The following is a 12461-nucleotide window of genomic DNA, read 5'->3' as shown; positions in this document are numbered from 1 at the left end:
GCACCCTCAATGACATCAGCATTTTCTCTGGGCATCCTTGGCCAAAGCACCCTCCCTCTGGGGCTCTCTGTCTTTATATGTTTATGTGCCTGGTAAATGTTTATTAAGCCCTGTGCTGAGTGCTGGATATATAGCAGCAATTAACCACAGTCATTGCTCTTGTGGTGTTTTGCATTCCAGTGGGGAGACAGGCAATACAGAGCAAACAGACTCATAAACAAGGTAATTTTAGATGGCTGGGAGACCTGGGAGGGATGAGGTCAAGATTATCTGATGGGGGCAACTTGAGAATGGGTGGTCAGGGAGGGCCTCTTGGAGGCCCTTGTTAGGTCTGCATCCTGAAGGAGGAAAATGAAGCAGTCACATGCAGAACAAGGGGAATAGTGTTCCAGGTAGAGCAGATGGCAAGTGCAAAGGCCCTGGGGTGGGAACAAGCTTATTGTGTTTGAGGAACAGAAACAAGGCCACTGTGGCTGGAGCAGAGTGACAGACACAATGAGCTTTTGTGAGTTTGGTTGGAGAACATGTGTCCCCACCTCCTTGGGAATTGTCCCTCCTCCCCACTGAGGACAGTGTTGCTGGGAAGGTGGATTGGGTTACTGTCCTGCCCTCTTCAGAAGCCAAGACAGTTCTAAGCCTTCCTCCTACTGCCCTGCCAGGGTGGGGCTGTGATCTAGGCTGAGCCAATGGGACACTCATATGATTTTTTTTTTTTTTTTTTTCTGAGACAGAGTTTCACTCTTGTCACCCAGGCTGGAATGCAATGGCATGACCTCGACTCACTGCAACATCTGCCTCCCGGGTTCAAGCAATTCTTCTGCCTCAGCTTCCCGAGTAGCTGGGATTACAGATGCCCACCACCAGGCTTGGCTAATTGTTATATTTTTGGTGGAGACGGGGTTTCACCATGTTGGCCAGGCTGGTCTCGAACTCCTGACCTCAGGTGATCCACCCGAAAGTGCTGGGATGACAGGCGTGAGCCACCATGCCCAGCCCACTCATATGACCTTGCGTGACATAGATTTAGATGGAACAATGTCAGCCCAGGCACAGCAGCTGCGGGACCCTGAGGCCTGGTGTTCTCACCTTGATGTCTGCTCCAGTTGTCTGGTTCCCTTATCCTATTCTAACAAATCCCCCTTTGCTTATGTTGGCCAGAGTTTACGTCTGTGGCCTACACCCAAATGACCCTACTGATGCAGTGGAGGAATGAAGGGAGATGAAGTTGGGCCCAGATGTGCTAGGCCTGGTTGGCCAAGCCAAGGAATTGTGTTGTGTTCCAAGGAAAATAAGGTCCCTGGGGATTTTTCTGGCACTGCCCTTCTGAGATGCTGTGATTCTGTGTGGGTGGCTTCCCACCTATGGGCATGACCTTAATCCACCAGCCCCTGTCCGGAAGGTCTCTCCTGCTCACCGGGGCCCAGGTCCCCACCACACTCTACCACTAGTGCGCAATTGCCCTCCGCAGGCACCCAGGCAAGGTGAGCTTGGGATTACTTGTCTATTTCCCATGCACCCCCCATAAGGTCTGTCTATGGCTCAGATAAACATCTCTAAGATTTTATCCCTACCACACACTCCACCAAATGAAGAGTAAAATGAGAAAAGAGGAGAAATAGACAATCAGAACATCTTATATGTTGTGGAGCCCAGGACGGGGGTTGAGGAGGGGTCAGGGAGCCAAGGTTCAGCCAGTGGCCCAAGTGCCTCCTGCCCTTGAATTCCGAAGCATCAGGAATCAGTCACGGTAACAACAGCCAGCTGGTGACCCCAATCCCTCTGCATAGCAACAAGCCCTGGCTCTTGTTTTTCTAAGAATCCAGTCAATCCTCTTTCCTGTAAGTTGCAACCCAGTCCTCCCCCCAGGCTGGGCTGAGAACACAGCTTGTCTTCTCGATGGTGTCACCTAGAACTCTGGTTCTCCTGCTCCCTTTCTCTTCAAATACGAAAATTGGCACAGCTTGACTTTCTTCCACTGCCCTCCCAGTCACAGCTCAGACACCCACAAACTCCCACTGCAGGCTGGAGTCCCCTGGAGCCCTAACTGTGATACCCAAGTCAGTTTCCAAATCTGTACCTTTCTGCATCTCCTGTTCCCACTCTCAGTGAACTCAGCTGGTTCCTGCCCTTCCTCCCTAATGACCAGCCCTGAGAAATTGACAGCTAGGCCACAGCCGCCTCTTCCTCCAGCTTGACCCTAATTGGAATAAGTACGTCCATCATGGAATCCCAGAGGGACTTATGGTGGGGTTGCAGGAAGTGAGCCATGATTGCACTACTGCTCTCCAGCCTGGGCAACAGAGTGAGACCTTCCGAGAGAAAGAGAGAAAGAGGGAAAGAGAGAGAGAACAGAAACAGGGAAAGAAAGAAAGAAAAAGAAAGAAAGAAGAGAAAGAACAGAAAGAAAGAAAGAGAGAAAGAAAGCAACCATTTAACATTTAAAGTTTACATTTAACAAGGGCTTACAATATGCCAGGTGTTTTACAAGTATTCATTAATTGATTCAAAAGACATTTATTGAGGGGTGTAAAATGATTATCTCTATTTTATAGATGAAGAAACTGAGGCACACAGAGGTGAAATAGCTTGCACAAATGTTGCTTAGCTGGTAAGTAGATTAGTCATGGCAAAGCTAAGCTAGGCAGCCTGCCTTCTTTTTTTTTTTTTTTTTCCGTGATGGAGTCTTGCTTTGTTGTCCAGTCTGGAGTGCAGTGGTGTGATCTCGGCTCACTGCAACCTCCACCTCCCAGGTTCAAGCAATTTTCCTGCCTCAGCCTCCCAAGTAACTGGGATTATAGGCTTGTGCTTTTTTTTTTTTTTTTTTTTTTTTTTTTTTTTTTTTTTTTTTTGTATTTTTAGCAGGGACAGGGTTTTGCCATGTTGGCCAGGCTGGTCTCAAACTCCTGACCTTGTGATCCACCCACCTCAGCCTCCCAAAATGGTGGGATTACAGGTGTGAGCCACCATGCCTAGCCCTTATAGTCTTAATAACTGAAAGACAACAGCTTCTAGAAGGATTCTGTAGCTCTCAGCATTGCCTGCCATGTCTGTACTGGGCAAGGCCTTCCCTGGGCAATTTCCTTTCCCATGACAGAAAAAGGGTGGGGCCCCTCTAACCTGGTGTTGTGTGGTCAGCTATCTGGCTGTGGGTGCAAAAAGGATGCACTGAGACCAGGTTTTGAAGGCATTGACAGACACGTGGAGCTCTCGGAAGGCTCCTCAGCTTGTCCTCTGGAGTGGTTCTCAGTGGTGGATGATGCTGCAGAAGCAGCAATGCTGCAGGTTCTCCCTTGGAACCTTCCATCCAGGCCAGGCCTGGAGGAGCAGCCATCCCCGGGCAGGAATTGCAGGAAAGGCTGCAATCCGTAGAGAGATCTGAAAATGAGTCTATCTTAGTAAGGCAGCAGTTGGGAGCAAGAAACAGAAGCCCCCTTAGACTAACTAAGGAGAAGGGAGTTGGAGTATGATTACAAGAACCCTGGGAGGCCAGCTGGGGGGCTTGAAAATCACAGGCTCAGGCTGCACTCAGCTCTTTCTCCCTGTGGTCTCTCTCTGTTCCCCAAGCTCCCCTCTCTGCAGTCACCCTGGGCAGCTCACTCTCCCTGTCCCCTGACCCCTCACAGTGGCCCCACGTGGTCTCTCAGTCCACTCAGCTGTCCTTCCAGGTCCCTGTGGAGAATCCCTGAGATAGGAACATAGAAGGTGTGGGGGCCAGAGCGGGTGCAGAAGGTGAGGCACCATTTCATCCATAACAGCCATGACCAGAAATGCTAGTAAATGCTTTTTGAGGCTTGTTTCATCGTGAGATTCTGCTTCAGAGGCCAGTTGGGCATTTTTCAGCCCTGGCCTCTTTGGCTGCCGGAAATAAGACCCCACTCTAGCAAAGGGAGGTCCTTTTTTCTTCTTTTACAATTCCACATCTTTCCAAGGGTGATATTCAGTAAGCCCACCTCAGATGGCATCTGAGAGTATTAGATTTTGCTCATCTGATGCTGAGGATGGTGTCTGAAACACAGTCAGTGCTGAGTAGTTGTTGTGAGCAGGAGCGGTTGGCTTCCTGCATATCCCAATGAAATCAGCTCGGGGGCTGCAGGGTGCTTTTCGGAGGGGACATTCCCCAGGGGAGTGAGGATTGTGGGGATCCCAGTCAGTCCTGTCTCTCTGAATTCTGCCAGCTGCTGTCCCGAGCTCCCAAACAAGGCCGTTTTTTCAGCATCTATTACATTGGTGCAAAAGTAAATGTGGTTTTGCATTACTCTCAATGGTAAAACCGCAATTACCTTTGCACCAACCTAATAGGGTTCCAAGACCTTGGGTGACACAGGCCCAGACAAATGAAGCTGAGGGCCAGGGGTGAGAGGAGATGGCTGGATTGGAGACTGGTGCATGAACTGGGCATAGGCACTGCAGGAGGGAAGCTGGGTGGGGCCTGGACGAGCTGCTTTCGGGGATTCTGAGGCTGCAAGGGAGTCCATGGTTGGAAATAACCCCCAAGAAAAGGACAGACTGGTGTCAGGGTGTGAAATGTTCTTAGACCTCTCCTCTGCCCCACCCCAGTGACCTAGAACTCAGCTGGTTTTGATGCTTGTTGAACCAGAAATGCTGTTGACTGTCTCTGAACCCTCTATTTTTTTGTAGGGGGAGGGAGGGAGTCACATAGAGCTGCTTTTTTTTTTTTTTTTTTTTTTGAGACAGAGTCTTGCTGTATTGCCAGGCTGGAGTGCAGTGGCGTGATCTCGGCTCACTGCAACCTCTGCTTCCTGGGTTCAAGCGATTCTCCTGCCTCAGCCTCTTGAGTAGCTGGGATTGCAGGTGCGTGCCACCACACTCAGCTAATTTTTGTTGTTTTAGTAGAGACAGGGGTTCACCATGTTGACCAGACTGGTCTCAAACTCCCGGCCTCAAGCGATCCATCTGCCTTGGCCTCCCAAAGTGCTGGGATTGCAGGTGTGAGCCACGGTGCCTGGCCTGAGCTGCTTTTTAAAACATGAATTAGTTGCTGTATCAGCATAATGGTTTCATATAACATTTTTAAAAAATTAGTCTACAGGCTGGCTGGGTGGTTCTGCTGATCCAGGCTTAGCTGATCTGGGCTGGGCTCTCTTTCGTCTGCAGAGCTGATGGGTCAGCTGAGCTGGGTGGGTCTAGGCAGCCCATGGGATGGCGTGGCTCTGTTCCATGTGGGCTCTGGTCCCCAGCAGTGCAGCCTGGGCTTGTCTTCATGGTGGAGGCGGCTTCCAAGGCAGAGGATGGAAATGTGCAAGGCCACTTGAAGCCTAGGCTCAGAACAGACACAACTTTGCTTCTGACACACTCAGTGAGTCAAAGGAGATTCAGTGGGTGGGGAAATAGACTCTAACTTGCAATGGGAGAGGGTACAAAGTCACTCATAAAAAGTTTAAAGAGGTGGAAGATTGGGGTTATTTTTGCAATCAATCTACCAAGTCGCTAATATTTCTAGCTTTTCTTAGCAAATTCCCAGTATCCACAGTAAACTGGAACAAAATAGGAACCACCCTTTTAGGATGGTTGCTGTTAGGATGTGCTGTTTCTGATTTTTGTTGTTGTTTTTTTTTTTTTTAGATGGAGTTTCACTTTTTTTGCCTAGGCTGGAGTATAATGACGCGATCTTGGCTCACCGCAACTTCCGCCTCCCGGGTTCAAGCGATTCTCCTGCCTCAGCCTCCTGAGTAGCTGGGATTATAGGCACGCGCCACCACAACTGGCTAATTTTGTATTTTTAGTAGAGGCGTGGTTTCTCCATGTTGGTCAGGCTGGTCTCGAGCTCCCGACCTCAGGTGATCTGCCTGCCTTGGCCTCCCAAAGTACTGGGATTACAGGCCTGAACCCAATCTCACTGGGTCTGTCATTCATATCTCTTACCTATCTGGCCCTGTAGGCAAGTGAGTTGACCATCTCGTCCTCCAATACAACTAACTCATGCTCATGAACTGGCTCCCCATTGTCTACAGGAGAAAACTAAACTCCTTAGCTTGGCAGTAAAGGCTTTTTGCCATGGACTATTCCAGGCTTACCTCCTGCCTCTGCCTTTTGTCCCTCTCCTCAGCTCTCCCTTACACTCTAAGTCCTTGTCACACCTTTGCAAACACAGGGTCCTTTTTCTTTATGTTCTTCTGAACCTGTCTACTTTACAACCTGTTCCTTCTGCCAGGAATACTCTTTCTGTGCCTGGAGAAACTTTCTTCTCCTTCAGGGTGTGGCTCGATGTTGTGCCTACAAAGTCTCACTCTATCCTTTTGGGCTTCCCTTGATGCCATCCTCCATACTTTGACCCAGCACAATTGACTCCTTCTTCCCCAGTTCTGTCTTTGAGAGTGTTATAAACATAGCCCTCTCACTCTACTTGATGCAGCTGTAGATGTGCCAGGCTGCCCCAAAGTGTATGTTTTCACCAACACACCTGCATTCACGTCTTGCCTCCGCCACTCATAAACTCGGTTACCCTGGGCAAGTTAGTTGATGATTTCTTTGAGCCTCAGTTTCCCCATCTGTGAAATAAGTTTACAATATATCTACCTTTGAGTGTTGTTCTGAGAGGCTCAATTGAGGTAGCAGGTAGAATATACTTAGTATGGTGCCTAGAACATAGCAGACATTCAATATTCGTTGTATGAACAAATAGCCCAGGCCCAAGTCCTTTGCAGCCTCAGCACCTCCCAGCCTTCATGAGACCCTCTCTGTTTCTTTTTGGGCAATAATATTTCTGTTCTTCAATCCATGTCAACTTCTTAATCGCTCTGTGGGGATGGGAGTAAGGGGCACAAAACATGCCCACAAAGTACTTGAAAGTATTGCTATTCAGGAATCAAAAGACAAAGATTAGTTGCCTGTCTCTGTCTCACAAACAAATTAATGGAGTGGCAGATTTGGTGCAAAATACGGTTCTTGTTGAAAGGATTATAAGTATTAAATCCAGCCAGAATATAGTGTGATTGTATATGTGTGTGTGTGTGTAAAGCAAAGCTGCAATAATCATACATTTACAACTAATAAATTGGGTCCTTTAATTCCTCTGCAATAAGCCTTTGAAATATAATCTGTCATTTCAGACTTACAGAACATGACTTTTCATAATTATAATTCTCCAGCACATATTACTACTTATAATTAAATTCACTTTTAGGAAATATGGAGCTTTTTTGTGGATTATCTGTTCATACGATGTCATGATGGTAAAATTAATATATAATCTGTTGAATACATTTGGTTAGTTTTTGGATAAAAAACACACACTCTGCTATTGATCAAAAGCTGGAAAGACAGATGAGCTGAACAAAATATATACTACTTCTCAGCAACTGGCTCAAACAAAGCCAAAGCAAACCCAGGCATGTCTTTCCCATCCCTGCCTCCTGAATAGGGCAACTAGGACAATGGGAAAAAAAGCATTTGAGTTATTTGAAAGGACACAAATGTTAAATTATGGCTAAATTGTCTGCTGGAGATGACACAGTGTCATAAATTTTGAACAGCAGTTGAGTAAAGGTCTCTTGCTGGATGGATGATCAGAAAACAGACCCCAAAAGGCTCCAAACCAGCGACCGTGTGCAGGAGACATATACGGATTCATGAGCTAAGACACAAAGGAAAAAATAAGCAGATAAGGAAAATGAAAACCCTGAGAAATAGGCACAGAGAAAGTGGGCATTCATGGTCTAACACCATCATCTTAAGCTTTTTTTTGAGGCTGAGTCTAGTACTGTCATCCAGGCTGGAGTGCAGTGGTGCGATCTTGGCTCACTGCAACCTCTGCCTCCCGGGTTCAAGTGATTCTCCTGACTCAGCCTCCCAAGTAGCTGGATTACAGGCGGGCGCCACCATGCCTGGCTAATTTTTGTATTTTTGGTAGAGACAGGGTTTCACAATGTTGTCCAGGCTGGTTCGAACTCCTGACCTCAGGTGATCCACCCCCCTCGGCCTCCCAAAGTGCTGGGATAACAGGCGTGAGCCACCGTGCCTGGCCCATCTTAAGCTTTTTATCAAAAAAGCTACATTGCATTTTTACAACTCTGGACAAAAATGTTTTATCCAGTTCAAGGTCAAGGCTGGCCAAAGCCATGAATTGGTGTGTTCCCTACTCATGTCTCAAGAGAAGTAAATGCTTCCTGAAGACTGGATTTGAAGAATGATGAGGAAATCTCCTCCCACCAGTGGAAATGTCCTTCCAGGTTGATTCTTTTTCCTAAGGCCCAGGAAGAAGACCTCTGTTTCAAGGATAAGGTTTTTCTGAGAGGGGCAACTTGAATGAGAAGTCAAATATTTAGCATGAACCTGACAACGTGTGTAACTTTGACAGAGGTGTAAGAGAGAGGGCTCCTCTGCACTTGGGACAATGAGTTTGAGCAAGAGGACTGGGTGAATTGCTGTTGATACAGGAGTGGCTTCCAGGAGCAAAAGGCAGGGAAAAGGTTAGAGAAGGGTCTATATGTGTATGTGTGTGTGACAGCGTGTGTCTATATGTGTGTCTTTATGGGCCTGTGTATACATGTGTTTGTGTGCATGTGTTTATGTATACATGTATCTATGTGTATGTGGTCTGTACATTTGTGTGTCTGAGTGTGTAAGCATGTATCTCTAGGGGTGTGTCTATGTGTCTGTCTGTGTATGTCTGTCTGTGCATGTGTGCCTGTGTCTTAGTCCATTTGGGCTGCCATAACAACATTTCACATACTGAGTGACTTAAAATGACAGAATTTATTGCTCACAGTTCTGGAGGCTGGGAAGTCCAAGATCATGGCACCAGCAGATTCAGTGTCTGGTGGGGGATCCCTTTCTGGTTAACAGACAGTGACTTCCAGCTATGTCCTTATGTAGTTGATGAGACAAGAGGTCTCTCTCTGGCCTCTTTTATGAGGGCACTGATTCCATTCACAAGAGCTCCTACCTCATGACCCAGTCACTGCCCAAAGGCCTTACCTCCTAACACCATCACCTTGGGAGTTAAGATTTCAACATGAGAATGTTGGGGAATACAGACATTTAGACTATAGCAGTCCGTGCATGTGTGTATGTTTCCATTCTGAATGTGTGAGTGTGTGAGTGTCCCTGTATGAGTGTGTGTGTCTGTCTGGTATCTGAGTGTTTATGTGTGAATGTGAGCATCTAAGTGTGAGTGTGTGTGTCTGTCTGGTATCTGAGTGTTTATGTGTAAGTGTGAGTGTCTGCATGTGACTGTGTCTGTCTGGGAACTGAGTATCTCTGTGTGAGTGTCTATGTGTGACTGTGTGTGCCTGTCTGATATCTGGATGTGTGTGTGTATGTGTGTGTGTGTGTGTGTGCGTGCGTGGTGTGTATGAAGACGTGAGAGGGAGAAGAGAGGAACAGGCCTTAGGCAAGTTTCTTCTCCTTTCTGGCTCCTGAATTCTCCATCAGTGAAACGATTCTTTCCCCAGTGAGTCAGTTAATCTACCAACGTTGCCCTGCTGTGTGGCATCTCTGTGCAAGGTACCGGGGAAGCAGAAGTGGGAGTCAAGGGGCATTGCCCTCACAAGCTATCTGTGGCATCAGGTGGTGGATGATTATGGCTGGCATCTTCCCAGGGATCTCACATCAACAGCAAGAAGGGCCACCACCTGTGAGGCAGGGCCTGCCTTCCCCGCGTTATTAAAAGTACGTGACCCCCCTGTAATCCCAGCACTTTGGGAGGCCAAGGCAGGCGGATCACAAGGTCAGGAGATCAAGACCATCCTGGCTAACACGGTGAAACCCCGTCTCTACTCAAAAAATACAAAAAATTAGCCAGGCATGGTGGCGGGTGCCTGTAGTCCCAGCTACTTGGGAGGCTGAGGCAGGAGAATGGTGTGAACCTGGGAGGTGGAGCTTGCTGTGAGCCAAGATCGCGCCACTGCACTTCAGCCTGGGCAACAGAGCGAGACTCCATCTCAAAAAAAAAAAAAAAAAAGTATCTGCCCCCACAATGCATAAGGACAGGGTTAGGACTGCCAGGAGACAGAGGAGGAAATCCCTCATTTGGCAATAGCTCTCTGGCTATCGCCCAGGCAGTCACTACTCTCTGAGGTGGTGATGGATGCCACTTTTGTAGGCTCTCCATTGTTAAAGACTCGAAATGCTGCAATCAGCAATTATGGAGGCATTTCTTGTGGCTATGGTCCAGGCAGGGCACAAGGAGGAAGTCATGGGCGGATTCAAGCAGGAGAGCCTATTAAGACAAGCTCTCTAAACAGAGTTGATGTCAGCACAAAGATCAGCATTGGCCTTGGGTCTGAGATGAGATCAAGGACTGAGCAGAAATCACCACTGTGCCAACTTAAAGTCTCATAAATGTTTCTCTGGTTTGTGCTGTGGAAAAGGAGAAGCCTAAAGATGGAAAGGCATTCGCTCAAGGTCACACACAACTGAGAGGCCAAGACAGGTCTAAGGACACTGACATTTAAAATTTTTAGTTTTCTATTATTTTTAGAGACATCTCATCTGTCACCTAGGCTGGAGTGCAGTGGCACCATCATAGCTCACTGCAGCCTTGACCTCCTTGGTTCAAGCAATCCACCCTCCTCAGCCTCCCATGTAACTGGGGCTACAGACATGCACCACCATACACAGCTGACTTTTTTATTTATTTATTTATTTTTTTGAGACAGGGTCTTGCTATGTTGCTCAGGTTGGTCTCAAACTCCTGGCCTCAAGCAATCTTCCCACCTCAGCCTCCCAAAGTGCTGGGATTACAGGCATGAGCCATGGGGCCCAGCCAGCATTGACTTTTAATCCCTGGCCTGTAAAAGTATGCACACAATATTATTTAAAACCTATACGTGGCTGTCTCCCTCTCCAAAGTCAAGAATAGGACCAGGATAAGGCTGGAGATGAGATTGGATTTGGGGTTGGACTCATTCCCATTTCTATCTCATTATCTTACACCTGAAGGCACTAATAAATATTCGGTAGATAAATAGATGCAGAGATGGATATATAAATAGATGAATAGGTGAATGAACAAATGAATAGATGGATGGATGAATGCATGGATGGATGAATGAATGGATGGATGGATCGATGAGTGAATGGATGGATGGATAAATGAATGAAAGGATGGATGAATGGATGGATGAATAAATAAAAGGATGGATGAATAAATAAAAGGATGGATGAATGGATGGATACATGAATGGATGGATGGATGGATAAAGGGATGGATGGAGGGATGGATGAATGGATATTAAAATTAAGAAAAGGGACAAAGCAGAGGCCTAACAGCCCCCTCCCAGGATTGAAGGCCAGAGTTTGTCCACATACATTTCGTGTGTGTATAATAGAGTTGACCCTCACAAGGGTTTCAAATAATTAGTAGCCAGTGCGAAATCAGGAGATTTCACATCTTAAAAATGCAGATTTATGGCTTTTATTCTTTTTTTTTTTTAAGAGAAAGGGTTATGCTACGTTGCTTAGACTGACCTCAACCTCCTGGGCTCAATCTTCCTGCCTCAACTTCCCAAGTAGCTAGAATTACAGGTAAGCGCTACCACAGCTGGCTTTGGCTTTTCTTGAAAAAAAAAGAAATCAAAAGACATTGTAACACCAGGTTTGCACTCCACATGAAAACAATCTTGAAGCTGAATAGCAGCTGCTCCTTTTGAAAGGAGAATGATTTCTGGTTCACCACAGTCCCTACCATTCCCTACTATCCCCACACCTCCCCAATATCCTCAGCTACATCACTTGGTCAGCCCCATAGGTATCTGCTTTATCAACTCTTAACTTAAAGAAAATCTTTTGTCACTCTTGTTCCTCTCAGTTTGCTGATGCTGCACCAGCCAGTCTGAGGCTGGTGTTTTCTTACTTTACCCTAATCTTTCCCTTCATCCAGCATTCTGCAGTTCTGGGTTGCGCACCCAGGCAATGTTAACCAATGCCTTAACTTAAGATGCAGAGAAGACTCTGCAGCCCACCTCACTCCAGTCTCCCATGGGAATGGTAAAAGGTCTAAGCAGCTGGGTGCGGTGGCTCACACCTATAATCCCAGTACTTTGGGAGGCCAAGGTGGGCGGATCACCTGAGGTCAGGAGTTTGAGACCAGCCTGGCCAACATGGCGAAACCCCATCTTGACTAAATATACAAAATAAATAAATAAATAATAAAAAAATTAGCCGGGCATGGTGGCAGGCACCTGTAATCCCAGCTTCTCGGGAGGCTGAGGCAAGAGAATCGCTTGAACCTGGGAGTCAGAGGTTGCAGTGAGCCAAGACTACACCACTGCACTCCAGCCTGGGCAATAGAGTGGGACTCTGTCTCAAAAACAACAACAACAACAGAAACAACAACAACAACAGAAACAACAACAACAACAACAAACAACGACAACAACAACAAAACCACAAAGTCTAGGTAAGGGCTCCCTCATGGCAGAAAAGAAAGGTAGTTTGGGTGCCTGTGTTGAGTGGGCATGCAGGCAGACTTGAGGAAAGGGTGAGCCAGCCATCCAGAA

General features: G+C 47.0%; 1 long non-coding RNA gene across 1 annotated transcript in view; it reads left to right on the top strand.

The window, feature by feature from the left end:
* Positions 1-1934: 1934 nt before the first annotated feature.
* LOC112129452 (uncharacterized) overlaps positions 1935-12461 on the top strand; it is a 35599-nt gene continuing 25072 nt past the window's right edge. The window contains exons 1-2 of the long non-coding RNA XR_002911848.2: positions 1935-2057; positions 11399-11487. This is a non-coding gene — a long non-coding RNA (uncharacterized LOC112129452). The remainder of the gene's footprint in view (positions 2058-11398; positions 11488-12461) is intronic.

Source organism: Pongo abelii, chromosome 18 (genome assembly GCF_028885655.2).
Source record: "Pongo abelii isolate AG06213 chromosome 18, NHGRI_mPonAbe1-v2.0_pri, whole genome shotgun sequence".
NCBI classification, from domain to species: domain Eukaryota; kingdom Metazoa; phylum Chordata; class Mammalia; order Primates; family Hominidae; genus Pongo; species Pongo abelii.
This window is presented reverse-complemented; position numbering and strand designations above follow the sequence as displayed.